The sequence below is a fragment of the Hibiscus syriacus genome, unplaced genomic scaffold (genome assembly GCF_006381635.1).
Source record: "Hibiscus syriacus cultivar Baekdansim isolate YM2019G1 unplaced genomic scaffold, ASM638163v2 tig00110270_pilon, whole genome shotgun sequence".
Lineage (NCBI taxonomy): Eukaryota > Viridiplantae > Streptophyta > Magnoliopsida > Malvales > Malvaceae > Hibiscus > Hibiscus syriacus.
Genome location: NW_024062656.1, coordinates 1,001,311 through 1,016,628, shown reverse-complemented (window position 1 = coordinate 1,016,628; position 15,318 = coordinate 1,001,311).

Genomic DNA, 15,318 nt, shown 5'->3' with positions numbered 1-15,318 from the left:
TAAAAGATTTGCTTTTTTATTACGAATTAGATAGAGCCGGCAAACCGTAATAAACTGCCCCGTGCATGCATCTCCACTAAACCTTTTTAAGCAGTCATTGTCTATTTGTTTCGATAGTGTTGACCCTTTGGATAGGGCGTAAGTCTATGAAATATATATAATTATTTTTTTAAATAATCACGTGTGATTAAAAATAATATTTAATTAATCTCTTCGTACTCTCTACTAGAAGTTTAGAAAGAACCATTCACGTTCGTAGCATAAAACATGTGACGTGTCTGCCAATGTTTTCGTAAAGTTGAAATCTTTGTAACACTAAAGGTTGGCAATTTGGAAACGTAATTTGGGTTTGAAAATTGAACGCATGTCAAAGACTCTTTACCACCACCCATGAATTCAAACTTTTTCTTCAAATAAATTATTTAAGATCAATTTTTAAAATTGTACATTAATAAAAATTAAAATAGTTTTCTCGTTAGTATGGGGAAAAAGTTAATTTACTTTGATGAATTTAATATTTCAGTGTACTTATAAATATTATAAATTAAAAGATATTATTCAATTTAAATATAGTAGTATAATTACTCTTTGAATATGTTAATTTAAAAATATATTTTTTTATCTTTTTAACATTGAATATTAAAGATAATTATATACTTTTAAATATTTCAAATTAAAACAATATTTGTTTAAGTTTGAATAATAAAAAGAGTTTATATATGTTTAATATTTTAAATTTAAAAGTTATTATTATTTGCTTAAATTTAGATATACATAGTTGGAGTAAAAATCCCTTAAAAATCCCCTATAAATACTAAACAAATCTATTAGTTTTTTCATATATCAACATTCAACAACTTTTCTATTCTTGAAAAATATTTTCTCTCATTTTTATAAAATATTCTATTTTCTATTTAGTTTTTTGGTGATAGTCAAAGACAAAGATAGTTTGTGATCTCTACTATCGTGCTACTTTAGTAGATCATCTAGTTATTCTATCTTGGGAGACAAACGATCAAAAGATCTCGAGCACTAAGGAGTGACTAAAAATATGCCTTAAAAAATGTGTAATAATAGGTATCAACTGATTCTAATCATGAGATAAAAAATAAAAGGACCATTTTTATTTTCTTTTAATTCTCTTTTATTTTTAAAGAAATTTAATTTCTTCTATTTTATTTTTGAGGTTTGAATTTCATTTCGAATTGTTATTTTGGATAACAATCTTAATAAAAACTTCTCATCTTATCCCTTTCTTGATCCAAGATAATTCAGAATTGTGGGAAAATCGAGATAGTAAATAAATTTGTTTCGGGATTTATCCTATCATCTTAACGGGTTTACTAAAAATATCAAAGTGAACAAATATGTATAACAAAAATTATCGTGAAAGTAACTGTGGTTACTAGTTTTGCTTCAGAATATTGATTTTTTCCAATAACAAAATAAAAAATAAAACTATAATTAATTTAATGTTTATTGGAATTATTTCTAATTCTGGTTCATTTTCTTTTATAGAAAATGGAGATAAGAAACTCAATCAGTTTATCCAACATGGATGCTAATATGGTGGTACAGGTTCAGAATACAAATCTAAATATAAGTCAAACGACAGTGATAGTCAACCATTACGAGAAGCCAAAGAAATTCTATGGAGAGAGTTTCAAGATGTGGAAACAGAAGATGGTTTTATATTTTGACCACAGTGAACCTTTCAGAATTCTTAAATGATGATCCTCATGTTCTTAAAGAATGAGAACAGGGGTAGACAGTGTTACTATTTTCAACATTATTGAAGCTTGGAAAAAATCTTATTATAAATGTCGGAATGTAGTTCTGAACTGTCTACAAGATTCATTATATCTAGTATATGCTAATTATGAAACAACAAAGAAATTGTGAGAGATATTGGACCACAAATACAAAGCTAAGAATGTTGGAGCTAAAAAGTTTTTAGTTGCTAAGTTCTTAAATTTTAATATGGTTGACTCTAAACCAGTAGTAAAACAAGTTGAGGAATTCCAACTACCGTCCAATAAAATTATTGGCGAAAGAATTATCATAAGCGAATCCTTTCAAGTAGCCTTCATTATTCAGAAATTAACTCTTGGATGTAGTGACTTCAAAAATTATCTAAAACACAAAAGGAAAAAATGATCGTGGAAAAACTTGTTGTCGGACTTCGAATAGAAGAATAAAATAGGATATATGCCAAAAAGCTCAACAAAGAAGAGACTAAGGCAAACGTGATAGAAGTTAAGGACTTCAAGAAGGAAAAACAACCCAAAAACATGTCAAAATTGGGACCTAAAGGTGAAATTTCCAATAAGGGGAAATTCCAAGGGAAGTGATTTAACTGTGGAATGGTGGGGCACTAATCCCTGAGTACAAACATCTAAATAAAGTCAAAGCTCATGTGGCTAATATTGTGGAAAGTATATCTACGGTTATGGAGGATATAGATCTATATGTTGTGATCTATGAAGTCAGTCTGATTGACTCTAACCTAAGGAATGGTGGTTTGATACTAGAGATACGCATCAAATCTGTTGTGACAAGGACTTGTTTTCTTAATTAACGTTTTGTAACGATGGAGAGAAGCTCTACATAAGCAATGTTGTGATTTCTGAAATCAATGGGAAGGGTATTGTAGTCTTGAAGATGACTTCTGACAAAGAATTCAATTTGCATAATGTGTGGTATATACTTGATATACGGAAAAATCTTGTTTCTAGAACACTTATAAGTGTTCGCGGCTTCTATATTGTGTTTGAATCGCTAAAGTTGATTTTGTCTAAATGGGGAATATTTGTGCGTAGAGGATATCTATTAAATGATATGTGGAAACTCAATGCTATCTCTGTAAAAGCCTAAAGCATAGATAAGAAAAATATTTCTTCTTCCATTTATATGCTTGAGTCATTTAATTTAGGGCATGATAGGCTTAGACATGTTAATTATCATGCTCTATGAAGATTAATTAACTTAGAACACATTCCTTCGTTTCATATTAATTATAATCATAAATATGAAACATGTGTTGAGGCAAAATTAACAAAACTGTCTTTTCAAATTGTTGAAAGAAATATTGAACTGCTTGATTTAGTCACAATGACATCTATGACTTAAATTTGTTCAAACGAGAGGAGAAAATAAATATTTTATTATCTTCATTGACTATAACACAAAGTTTTTCTATGTATATTTGCTTAAGAGCAAATATGAAACTATATAGAAATTTATACTCTATAAGCAAGAAGTCGATAGCTAACTTAAAAACAAAGATTAAGACAGTAATAAGTGATCATGATGGTGAATATGTTGAAACATTAGGTGAATTTTTTTCACAACATGATATTATTTACGAAGTAACACCACCATATTATTCTCAATCAAATAGAGTAGTCGAGAAGAAAAAATAGACTCTAAAAAAATTATGAATATCTTGTTAGGCAGTTTTGGGTTGTGTAACACCCCAATTTAGGGGCTAAATTTTAGAAATTATAAAGTTATGAATTTAATTGTTATTTTGGAAGAAATTAAGGATTAAATTGTAAAATCAAAAAGTTAGAATATCATTTTATAAAGTGTAAGAAATTCAGTGGCTAAACTCTTAATTTACCCATTTTATTTTGGAAAGAATTATAAACCTTTTTCCCGTATGTTTCTGCAGGATTTTCTCATTTTCTCTCCTCTAGTCAACCCACTTTGATCTCTGATCTATTCACTGTCCAGCCACCATTTTATGAATCGAACCACCATCGTGTTCGTTGTCGACTGATGAACAAAACCCTTCAAACCTTTCGTCATGAATCATCGTCGTTTGTCGTAAATCTTAATCGGAAGTATCGTCGGTTTTAACTCAATTTCTGTTGGTTTTTCGTCGATTCACATCGATTCGGCCACCCGTTTTTGACACATCCTGCACCATCGTGTTTCTTGCATCATTCCGAGTCCATCGGTGTCCTCCGTGTCTCTGTTGTCGCCAACGCGTGGAGGGTGAGGAAGTCAAAGTTTTCAATTTTTCGGAATCGAGCTCTCCGCCGTTCAAAATTGTGAACCGAGCTTGGTAAGTGTCTCAAAATGCCTTAAAATAATTTTTAGAAATTTTTTGGGTATTTGTGGGATGCCACACGACGCCGCTCGCGCCCCCTGCGCGTGGGGGAAGGTCTGCGCGTGTGTGGACAGAAACAAAAAGAGAAAACCAGTTTGACGAGTTCGACCCGACCTGACTGCCCGACCTAACCCGTTGACCCGTTGACTGACCGTTGACCGCCGTTGACTACCGTTGATCGGACATTTGACCGACCATTGACTTTTTCTGGGTATACTTACCCTGACATTTTTCGATGTCCTGAGTTCGTTTTTTAGGTTCGTTTCGCCAAATTCGAACACGGTAAGCTATTTTTCACTGATTTATCCCCCGATTCGATCCGTTTTTCAGAATTAAGTCTTGTTTTTGATGAAATTTCTATTGTTATGTATTTGAGGAATTATTGGAAGTTGAATTAAAGATTGAGGAAACTCGAATGGAATTTATATAGTTGTTCAATATGGCACAGAAATCGAGGTAATACATTACTATCTTTTTATGCTTTATAGAACATGTTGTTAATGGTAAAAATGCATGGATGTATATGATTAGACTATTATGCTTGTTTGATTATGGATGGACTCAAACCGAATACGGTTTAAGCGATAAATTATGAGAATACTTTGATTAAGTAAAATTACGAAAATACCCTTATGTTGTAAAAAGACAAGAATTGACTCTGGAAGTTGAATAAGAAAACTTTGGTCTTATCTTTATAGTTAGGTAATTCTTATATTCGGTCCGAAGGTGGTAAAAAGTTAGTAATTGAATGTAATTATGATGGTCCGTACAAGAAATTAATAGTGGTTAAGGAATAATTTAAAGTTAAGAGATTATTTGGAAAATCATTTAACTCTAAGATCTCTAAATTCTATTTATCATTGTTTAAGAGTTTTAATACTGAAGTTATCTAGTTAAAGAATTACGAAAATGCCCTTGAGAGGTAAAAATAGTCCGAGTTGACTCTGAATAAGAAAGAACCCTGAGAATTCGTACTTAAATTGATAAATTACTAATTTAATTGTTGATATCCTATTTTTATATGGAAAATTCATGATAACTCGTTAGTAAACTCTGAGAGGGCATTTAACTTGGAAATCTCCGAGTTAAGTAAGTACATGAAGAATATTTTATAGATGGTGATATTTTGTCAGAATTGTTTGAAAGGACTGAAGTAAATGATAAGTTTGAATTAAATAATAAGTCCGGACGGAAGAAAATGATTGAAATACCCTAAATCTGTAAAATAACCAACATACCCATGAAATGGAAATGACCCAAGAATATCACCAAGCCCAGGAATGATTGGATACCATCAAGTTATGGAATGAATGAAATAAAAATGAGCGCCAAATTGACCAAAATACCCTTATATCCTAGACTAAGTAAATGTCTTAGATTGATTAAGAAATTCAAATAAACATGGATGTTGTATTGGTCTTAAAAGTTATGGAATGCAACTTAAGTCGGTCAACCAATGCTAGTGCTATATCAGTACTTGAATGACATAAGTACCACTTGAATGATTGTTTGTCTCCTCAAGTTTGGATTGATGATAATTATGGAAGTACTCAGCTCAGCACAACGCTGGAGCGCATTCGATATTAAGAAGTGGATATTCGTGAGATAAATCAACCACGAATACCAAAAATGATTTTGGTATATGACCAAAGTGAACTCAACGGAAGTACAACATGTATTCGAAACTCAGAAGGGTCTGAATTACTCGGGAATACTCTGAAGTAAATGAGATAGATTTGACTACTAAATAAACAAAGTAATTTTAATGACTGAGAATTTAGTAAGTGATTGGATGAGTCTGAGAACTCCAATGATCTTGCATTATGCATGATTCTTATAGGTTATGAATCAATAATTAAATATATTGACAATTCTTGATATTGTTGCCTTGTGGAAAGAAGTAAAGATTATTTGGATCCTCTATCGCTTCCTTAAGATGTATTTAGCGATGATTCTGAAGAGGATCTATAGACAAGAATTTTTGGTATTAAAGAGTGAATGCCCTGGAAGGGCAATGAATTGACCAGTTAAGATACATCAGTTTTGAGAGTTGTTCGATAGTCCGATCGATTAACATGATGATAAGTGCCCTGAATCTTCATTTCTCTTTTATCAGCTTAAATTACTCCGATCATACATGAACACTTTTCTGATGCATATGAATCATAGAGGGATTCTGAAGTATCAACCTTAAATGTCTAACTAGATCGATTAGTAATTGATTCTCTTCAATAGAACCTTGTTCCTTGAATCTGATCAAATTGCACAAGTTTCATGTTATCCATACTGATAACTACAAACTGCCTCTGAAAAATACTTGTATCCTCTAGTGTATTCCACATGTACTACATAACGATTTTATATGTTTTGAATTAAATTTTAACGAAAATATTGATTTACTGGTTTATGAACCATAACAACAGGGTATATGATATTTGATTATGGTTTTTATCAAAAATATGATTTTTTTTCCATAATTTATGGAATCATGAAAACTATTGATTTATGAACTATGGTTTTATGATTCACTGGTTATACTCGAACTATTTTTTTGGGATATTATATGGGTAGACTGGAGGTAGAACTCTGATCAAGCTGGAAATTTCTTATGGACCTAAGAGGATCATTGGGCCCAAAGGTACTCCCTCAGGTTAATCATTTAACTACTTATGGTGTACAGGTGGAAATTGCTTATACGATCTATTTTATTATCACGATTGTGACATATTACTGGATCACGATCCAGGTATTACGATTTATGGCTAAATTGATTTCTACTGGATTTTTATATGGATATGATTCAGAAGTATAGAGGCACATCTATGATACAACTGGTAAGACTATACGGATCTAAGGATACCCTTGGGTAGGCCCTAAGGCATATCCTTAGGTTGGTTCCCTATGGATCTAATGATACCCTTGGGTATGCCTATAGGCCCCAAGACATATCCTTAGGTTGGTTCTCTTTGTTGTGTGCTTAAGGTAACCCTACAGATCTAAGGATACCCTTGGGTATGCCTATAGGCCCCAAGGTATATCCTTATGTTAGCTCCCCTTTTGCTATGTGCTGAGGGCAAGCCATACGGATGCAGTTCTGGGGAACTGCATAATGGAGTTTGGTTGGAGGGTTCCACTATGGTTTTAAAAGATTTATATCTTTTCACTGATTTTGATTGGAATACACTAGACATCTTATTTGACCTCATGAAAACATGATACTATGAATGTTTTCTATGAATTGTGATCTTCATGGTTTTACTCGATAAACTACTAATGAAACCCAAGATTATTCTGTAAACTGGTATACGTCTGATTCAATAAGGAAATTATATGGCTTTACATTTATTTGTATGTCATGTAGCATCACCTGGTAGTTCTGTATTACTGAGCTTTTCGAAGGTCACTCTATTACTTACCATTGCAGGTTAAAAGAATTGTGTCAGTGTAGCTATCAACATCAGTAAGGGAGTTCTTCTGGCGTTGCTTGCAGAGGATGGTATATGTGATTAGGGGCATGTAATTGTATTTTGTTTTATATACGAGTCTAAAAACCTGTTTGTTTCTGAATGCTGATAAATCATTTTATGAGTTTACTTGTTTTAAGAAAAGTTTTAAATTTTCCGCTATTTATACGATGGGTCACTCCGATGGCCCTAATGTGGCACTCCAGATCAGATCGGGTTATCCGCATCGATCTGAGGGTGTTTCATTTAGATAAATTTGGTAATAGAGGGAAGTTGTCTTTTCAACTAATTACATTTTAAATAAGGTATCCTGACAGGAAAAAGATAAGACACTATATGAATTATGAAAAAGTTGAAAATATTTCTACAAACATTTGAAAACGTGGGGCTGTCTTGCCAAGGTAATGACCCCATTACCAAAGCAAATAAAAATATGTCCTAAAATCATGGATTGCATTTTCATAGGCTATCCAGAACATTGAAATGGATATCAATTTCTTGTGTATGAATCAAAGAATCCTTAAATTCACAAGAACACGATAATGAAATCAAAGAATACATCAGTCTTTGAAAACATTTTTCCTTATAAATCTAAGGAGGTTGATCAAAGTTCAATAAAATAAACTTTAGAGACTAATAATGAGGATAGTCTAGATGATCAACAAGATGATGAAATTGGAATAGAGTCAAGAAGGAGTAAACGAGCAAGGATCGAAAAATCCTTTGGCCCAGACTTCCTAACCTTTATGTTAGGGGTTGAACCTCAAACGTATAGTGAAATTATACGATCCTCATAAGGCACCTTATAGAAAGAAGCCATTAAGAGTGAAATAGATTTCATCATGCATAACCATACATGAGAATTAGTGAATCTTCCTCCGTGGATTAAACTACTAAATTTTAAATGGATTTTCAAATGAAAAAATGAAAACAAATGGAATAATTGATAAGTTCAAGGCTATACTGCTAATAAAAGGATACCGACAAAAGGAAAACATTGACTGATAATACTCTAATGTATCAAGGATAACATATATAAGAATGATACTCGTAATTACTGTTTTAAGAAATCTAAAAGTACATCAAATGGATGTTAAAAGAACTTTCCTAAATGGGAACCTTGGCGAATAAATTTACATGGAACAACCTGAGGGTCATGTAGTTCTAGGTCAAGAAAGGAAAGTTTGATGTTGGTAAAGTCTTTATATGGACTTAAACAAGCACCAAAACAATGGCATGAGAAGTATGATAATGTCATGATTACAAACGACTCTAAGATAAATGAGTGTGGCAAGTGTGTATATGTCAAAACTAAAAACATAGGATATGTTAGTTTATGATTGTATATTGATGGCATACTCATTGTTGGGAGTAACAATGAAATGATAAAACGTAATAAAGACATGTTAAATTCAAGATTTGACATGAAAGATATGATATTGGTCGATATGATTTTGGGCATCTATGTTAAAAGGTCATCTGAAGGCTTCATTCTAACACAATCACATTACATGGACAAGATCCGTGAGAAATTTAACCAGGATGATTCTAGTATAGCGATAACTCTAATAGAATCTTGTTCAGATTTGTCTAAAAATCAAGGTGAATATGTTCACTAGGTGAAATATGAAAGGGTTATAGGAAGCTTAATGTATCTCACGAGTTGTACGATACCAACCATTACTTTTATTATGAGCAGTTTAAGTAAATTCACAAGCAATCTAGGTGAAAATCACAGGAAAATGATAACAAGAATACTGAGATATCTTAGATATACTCGGATTATAGTTTGCATTATTCTATAGATCATGTTGTCTTAGAAGGATACTCTGATGTTAATTGGATATCTGAGATTCAAGATACCAAAGGTGCAAGTGAATATCTATTCACTTTATGAGAAGGAGTTGTGTCTTTGAAATCCTCAAGATAAATAATTATAACTAGATCTACACTGGAATCTGAGTTTGTAGCTCTAGAAAAATCTAGAGAATAAGCAGAATGGCTTCGAAACTTTCTTGAGGATATTACAGAATGGTCGAAACCTATGCCTACATTATGTATATATTGTGACAACCAAGCATCAATTGCTAAAGCACAAAATTTCATGTATAATGATAAATCGAGACATATGCGCCATTGATACAATACCATTAAACAACTGATCTCAAATGGAGTTATCTCTATTGATTTTGTAAGGTCAAAGGATAACATCGTGGATCCACTAACCAAAGGGTTAAATCAAAATCAAGTTGAGAAAATATCTAAAGGAATAAGACTAAAGCTCATGAAATTTAAATGTCTTATGTGAATGAAAACCCTACCTTGTTGACTGGAGATCCCAAGGTCTAGGTTCAAAGGGATAACCTAATTGAATAAAACATGTACGGTCACTATGGAGGTTTCTTGTCTCAAATATGTTCCTATGATGTAAATAATGATCAAAGTGGTATAGGCTAATCAAAAACATTTAATGACCATTGTGTGATGCGATGAGTCGAGCAACATAAGTCACTTATATGATGGATTTAATATTTGTATTAAATTTAGAGTCCTTTTAAATATTACAAATTAAAATATATTATTTAATTTGAATATTAGTATGATAATTACTCTTTGAATATGATAATTTAAAAAAGTATTTATTATATTAATAATTATATACTTTTGAAATTTTCAAATTAAAATAGATTTATTTAAATTTGAATAATAAAAGGAATGTATATATGTTTAATATTTTAAATTTAAAGATATTATTATCTGTTTAAATTTAGATATTAAAAAATATTTAATTGGAGTAAAACTCTTTATAAAATCCTCTATAAATACTAAGCAAACATGTTAGCTTTTTCATATCTAAACATTCAAGAACTTTAATTTTCTTGAAAAATATTTCTCTCATTTTTAGAAAATATTATTTTTATTTCTTAGTTTTCCGGTGATAGTCAAAGGTAAGAATAGTTCGTATAGTCAAAGGTAAGAATAGTTCGTAATCTCTACTATCTTGCTACTGTAACTAATCATCTAGTGGTTGTAAGATCTCGAACACCAAGAAGTGTTCAAAATTTTATCGTAATAAAACTGTATAACGACAAACCTCAACTGATTCCGATCACATCATCAAAAATAAAAATATTATTTTTATTTCTTTTCAATTCTCTTTTAGCTATTTTATTTTCTCAGATTTGAGTTTTGTCTCTGTTGTTATTTTGAATAACAGTTAGTACACCATGTTTTAAAAGAACGCCTTTACTATGTTTCAAAAAAGGGGAGAAAAAAGAACACCTTTATTTGATTCCTTTACTTCAGTATATTTTTTCTTTTTGGCTGACTAATTTGTGTATAGTTTGGCCAGGGGCAGATTCCATCTTTTGACTGACAACTTAACACAGGATTCAGTTTTAAAGCCTAATTTCAACAATTTATGCATATTTATAACCGTGACAATAATTAACGTCACTCACCTTTACTCAAAGAAATAAATAAATGATTTAATATGATTAGATTTAAATTAGTGCTTTAATTAAATTTATTAAGTAATTTTATTCATAAAAAACATATGTTATCAATGTTTAAAAAAATACTCTAAATTAATACTATCTAATAATCATCTTAAACTATTAAAAATAATACTTTAATTTATAATTTTTCTACCATCAAGTTATGCTCTTATTAGTGCATTTTTTTATTAGAGTAAAAAATGACTTGTCTAAATTTAGACTCGAACATATCAATAAAAATTCAAGTAATGTAAATATTTTTTACTATGAAAGTGACCGGTTGAATATATTAGTACATTATTGATATAGGATACATATTTTATAAAATACTTGAAATATATATAATTTGTAATTCTTTAAATTAAAGATAATTATATATATAATTCGGAGTTGAGTAAAAAAATTTTGAGTTATTCGAGTTGACGAGTCCTATTTTACAATTCGGATTTGACTTTAAATTTTTTCGAGTCGAGTTGATTTTTTTGAGTTTTTATTTAAATTTATTCGTAAATATTTATAATATTATAATATTATTTGATTCCAATTTAAATGACTTTATATAATCATATATATACACGATATAAATATATATTTTTTCATATGTGATATACATATATCATACAAAGTCGAAGGATTTGACTCAAACTTGAAAATCAATCTACTAATTACTAAAAATTTAAGTTATTTGGGTTGTATTATACAATTCGATTTGAACTTGAATTTTTTTCGAGTCGTTTTTATGAAATTACAACTCGAAGTAAATTGAAGTCAAGTTTTTTTTGAGTTATATATAGTCGAAAAAATTGATTTTTTGAGTCGAATCAAATTTTGCCCATCCCTATAAACGATGATAAATAAATAGAAATAGAAGGATTTAGACTCAATAGATTATGTTATAAATAGAAAAGCATCATAAAATGGTAAAAGCGAAAATGGAGAGGTGATTAGTGCATGGAGTCCGGGAAGTAGGGATATAAATAAGATGAGATATATTGTGAGTTACTCGAGATCAATTCGAACAAAACTCGACTTAAATGGAATCAACTTGAGTTTGAGCTCTACCCGAGTTCTTAACAAGTTAAAAGAAACTACTTGATACTCGACTTGAAAAGTTCGTGAGCATCTTAAAAATATAATATATTAAGATTTTATTTTTTAAATAAATTATTATTAATAATATTAACATTTATGTGTTGATTTTTTATTTACAAAATGCAATATAAAGTTTTCATGTATTTAAGGTTTAGGTTCAAGTTTGAGTTTGAGGCTTCAAACGAGTTAAGTTTAAAAAAAAATCATTTCGAGCTCCACTTTATGGTTTTGAGTTCAATTCGAACTTGAAAATTTTAGATTAACAAGTTTCGAATCGAGTCGAATTTTATTTTAGAATTTTTGAGTCGAGTCGAATTCAGCAATACTCGAATTTGACTCGACTCGGTTGCAGCCGTAGCTGGAAGGAGGATACGTGAACTAAACCTTGTCCAACTGGGACCCTTACACTCCTTGACTCATGCTTTGTTTTCTTTATTCCCAAACAATCCAAATCTCAAATATACACAATATCCCTCTTTTTGGGATTGGGATCCGTGTTACAGTTACATTTTTTGGTATAAAAAAATGATTTGAATAATCATCTGTGAATTCTTGTTGCTAATTCGCATTATTTTTCTTTCTAGAACATGCCAAATGGGTAGATGGACTAAGAACAAATAGAATCAATTAGATTAGAAACAAATGCAAGCCCATTAGTCAAAGAATCAAATATAGGCATATATCATCTCAGTTTATGTTCTATAATTAAATGATTACCAGACTTGGCAATTAATTTGGTCGAAATTGAAATTGATTCATGTGATGTGATGGGCCCTTAAATCAACCTGGGACTGGGAATGCCACTTCTTAAACTTTCCAACATGTACAATTTTAAATATCCCACTTGTTGGATCTCTTAACACAGAAATATTTACAGCTGCACTACTCTCCCGTTCAAATATGCATCGTTGACGAAATACATAAACTCAACTCTGATTCATTCTTATCTACATATGTAAAAGGTCTTTGATTCCTCTCCCGGCACACCAAACAAGCTTCCATATTTCGCCATTTTTGACTCTCTTCATTCTTCCACAATCATGAAGGTGAAGGAGGTGCGACTTCAATTCGACGAGGAACATTTTTTGGTCACGCTGAAATTAAAACCAAACGTTCTTCGTATGATTTGTAACTCTAGTTCCAAGTTAATAATTAGTTTTCCTCCTGTTTCTATTAATAATTAGTTTTTCAAATCTAAAAAGGATTCTGTCGGCATGATAGAGGAAGCCACATGGCAGGCAAGGTCAATCCGAAGTGCCACACAGCAGCCAGTAATTATAGTCATAGGGAAATGTACACATCAGCCACATGACCGTGAGATATGTCAAAATTAAATCTACTGTCAAACAATCACATTTATTTATTATATCTATTAATAAATATAAATCGGAACCAAATGAATAATTCGTCTTAAAAATGGGTCAAGAAAGCAGTATAAGCACTAAAGGCGTTTTTCTCAAAAAATCATCGGTGACCGATATATTTATCGATCTAACACCGTCAGATTATATTTTTTGATCTAACACCCGTAGTAGTAAAGCGCGCTCTTTGTCCCGTGTTATATGCTAATTTGGCGCCACGTGAGGTATAGCGCGCCCCCTGTACCGCGCTATACATTGACGTGGGTATAGTGCGTCCCCAAATCCGCGCTATAACTGTTTATCTGACACGTAGGGTATTGCGCGGTACAGGGGACACGCTAAACCTTTAATTGCCCTCCAATCCTCCCTATAAATACCCCCTCCTCTATTACTTTCATCACACCATATTCTCTCAAATTCTCTCAAATACTCTCTCTATTTAAGGTATATATTTTATAATATTTTTGATATTATGTATTTAATTTATTTAAGCATTTTACTTTATTTAATATTTTACTAATATAATTTATTTGCATATATATAATGGAAGGCGGTCTACTTCGTTTGGATGGAAATTATATATCTCGACACTTTGCTGATACGGTAACATTTTAACGTTTTAATTTAATTTAAATTATTTGTAATAATATTGATTTATTTAATGTATGATTATTAGATTAAGAATTAATTTGTGTAATTATTTAATTTTAGGAGAATGACCGTGTATTAGATCATTTTATTAGCAATCTTAAGTTAGTGATACCTAGCTGTGTCTTGTCGTATTTAGTAGAGGCTGGATTTGGTTATATAGGTAGATATCAGGGTCACTGTAAGATAGAACCAGACCTTATTTCTGCCTTAGTAGAGCGGTGGAGGCCGGAGACCCACACATTCCATCTTCCGTGCGGAGAGTGCACGATTACACTTGAGGATGTTGCTATGCACCTAGGGCTTCCGGTGGATGGAGATATGATATCAAGGATCTCGCATGGTTCCTGTACTACTTTGTGTCGGGATAATCTAAGACGTGTCCCGAAAAGTTTTATCGGAGGTAGGATACCGTTAAATTGGTTAGATGCCAATTTTCAGGAGTTGAGCGCAGACGCCTCTGAGGATGAAGTTAAGATATATGCACGGGCATACATACTGCAGTTCATAGGAGGGTTGCTGATACCGGACAAATCGCGCAACCTAGTTCACTGCATGTGGTTGCGACATCTTAGTGACTTTTGTCTGGTCGGATCATTCAGTTGGGGCTCGACAGTTTTGGCTTTGCTGTACAGGGAGATGTGTGGAGCCACTGACTACAGGCGTAATGCTATCGGCGGATGTCTCCTGCTGCTGCAGTCTTGGGCATGGTATCGATTGCCCTTTTTATGTCCCGTTGTGAAGAACCCATTCGTATTTCCACTACTTCTGAGGTAATTATAAAATTGATTTTGTATATTACTAATTTTATAAAGCGTATAATAATTTTTTTCCTTGAATAGGTGGTCTACTGATAGGAAAAGTCATCAAGAGCTACCTGATGATTTAGAAAAAATTAGGGTGCTAATCGATCAGAAGGCTGGCACACAGGTATGAATTTTAATATTTAAAAATCGATTTTAGATTATAGTTATATAATTAGATTATTATTTTGATAAAAAAATTATATAATATTTGTTTTAGTTTGAATGGGTGCCATATTGTACTGATGATGTGAGGGCGGTGATCCCACCTGAGTTGAGGGGCCCATCAGATGTTTGGATGGCGATGGTCCATCTGATCTATTATGCGATCGTCGAGTG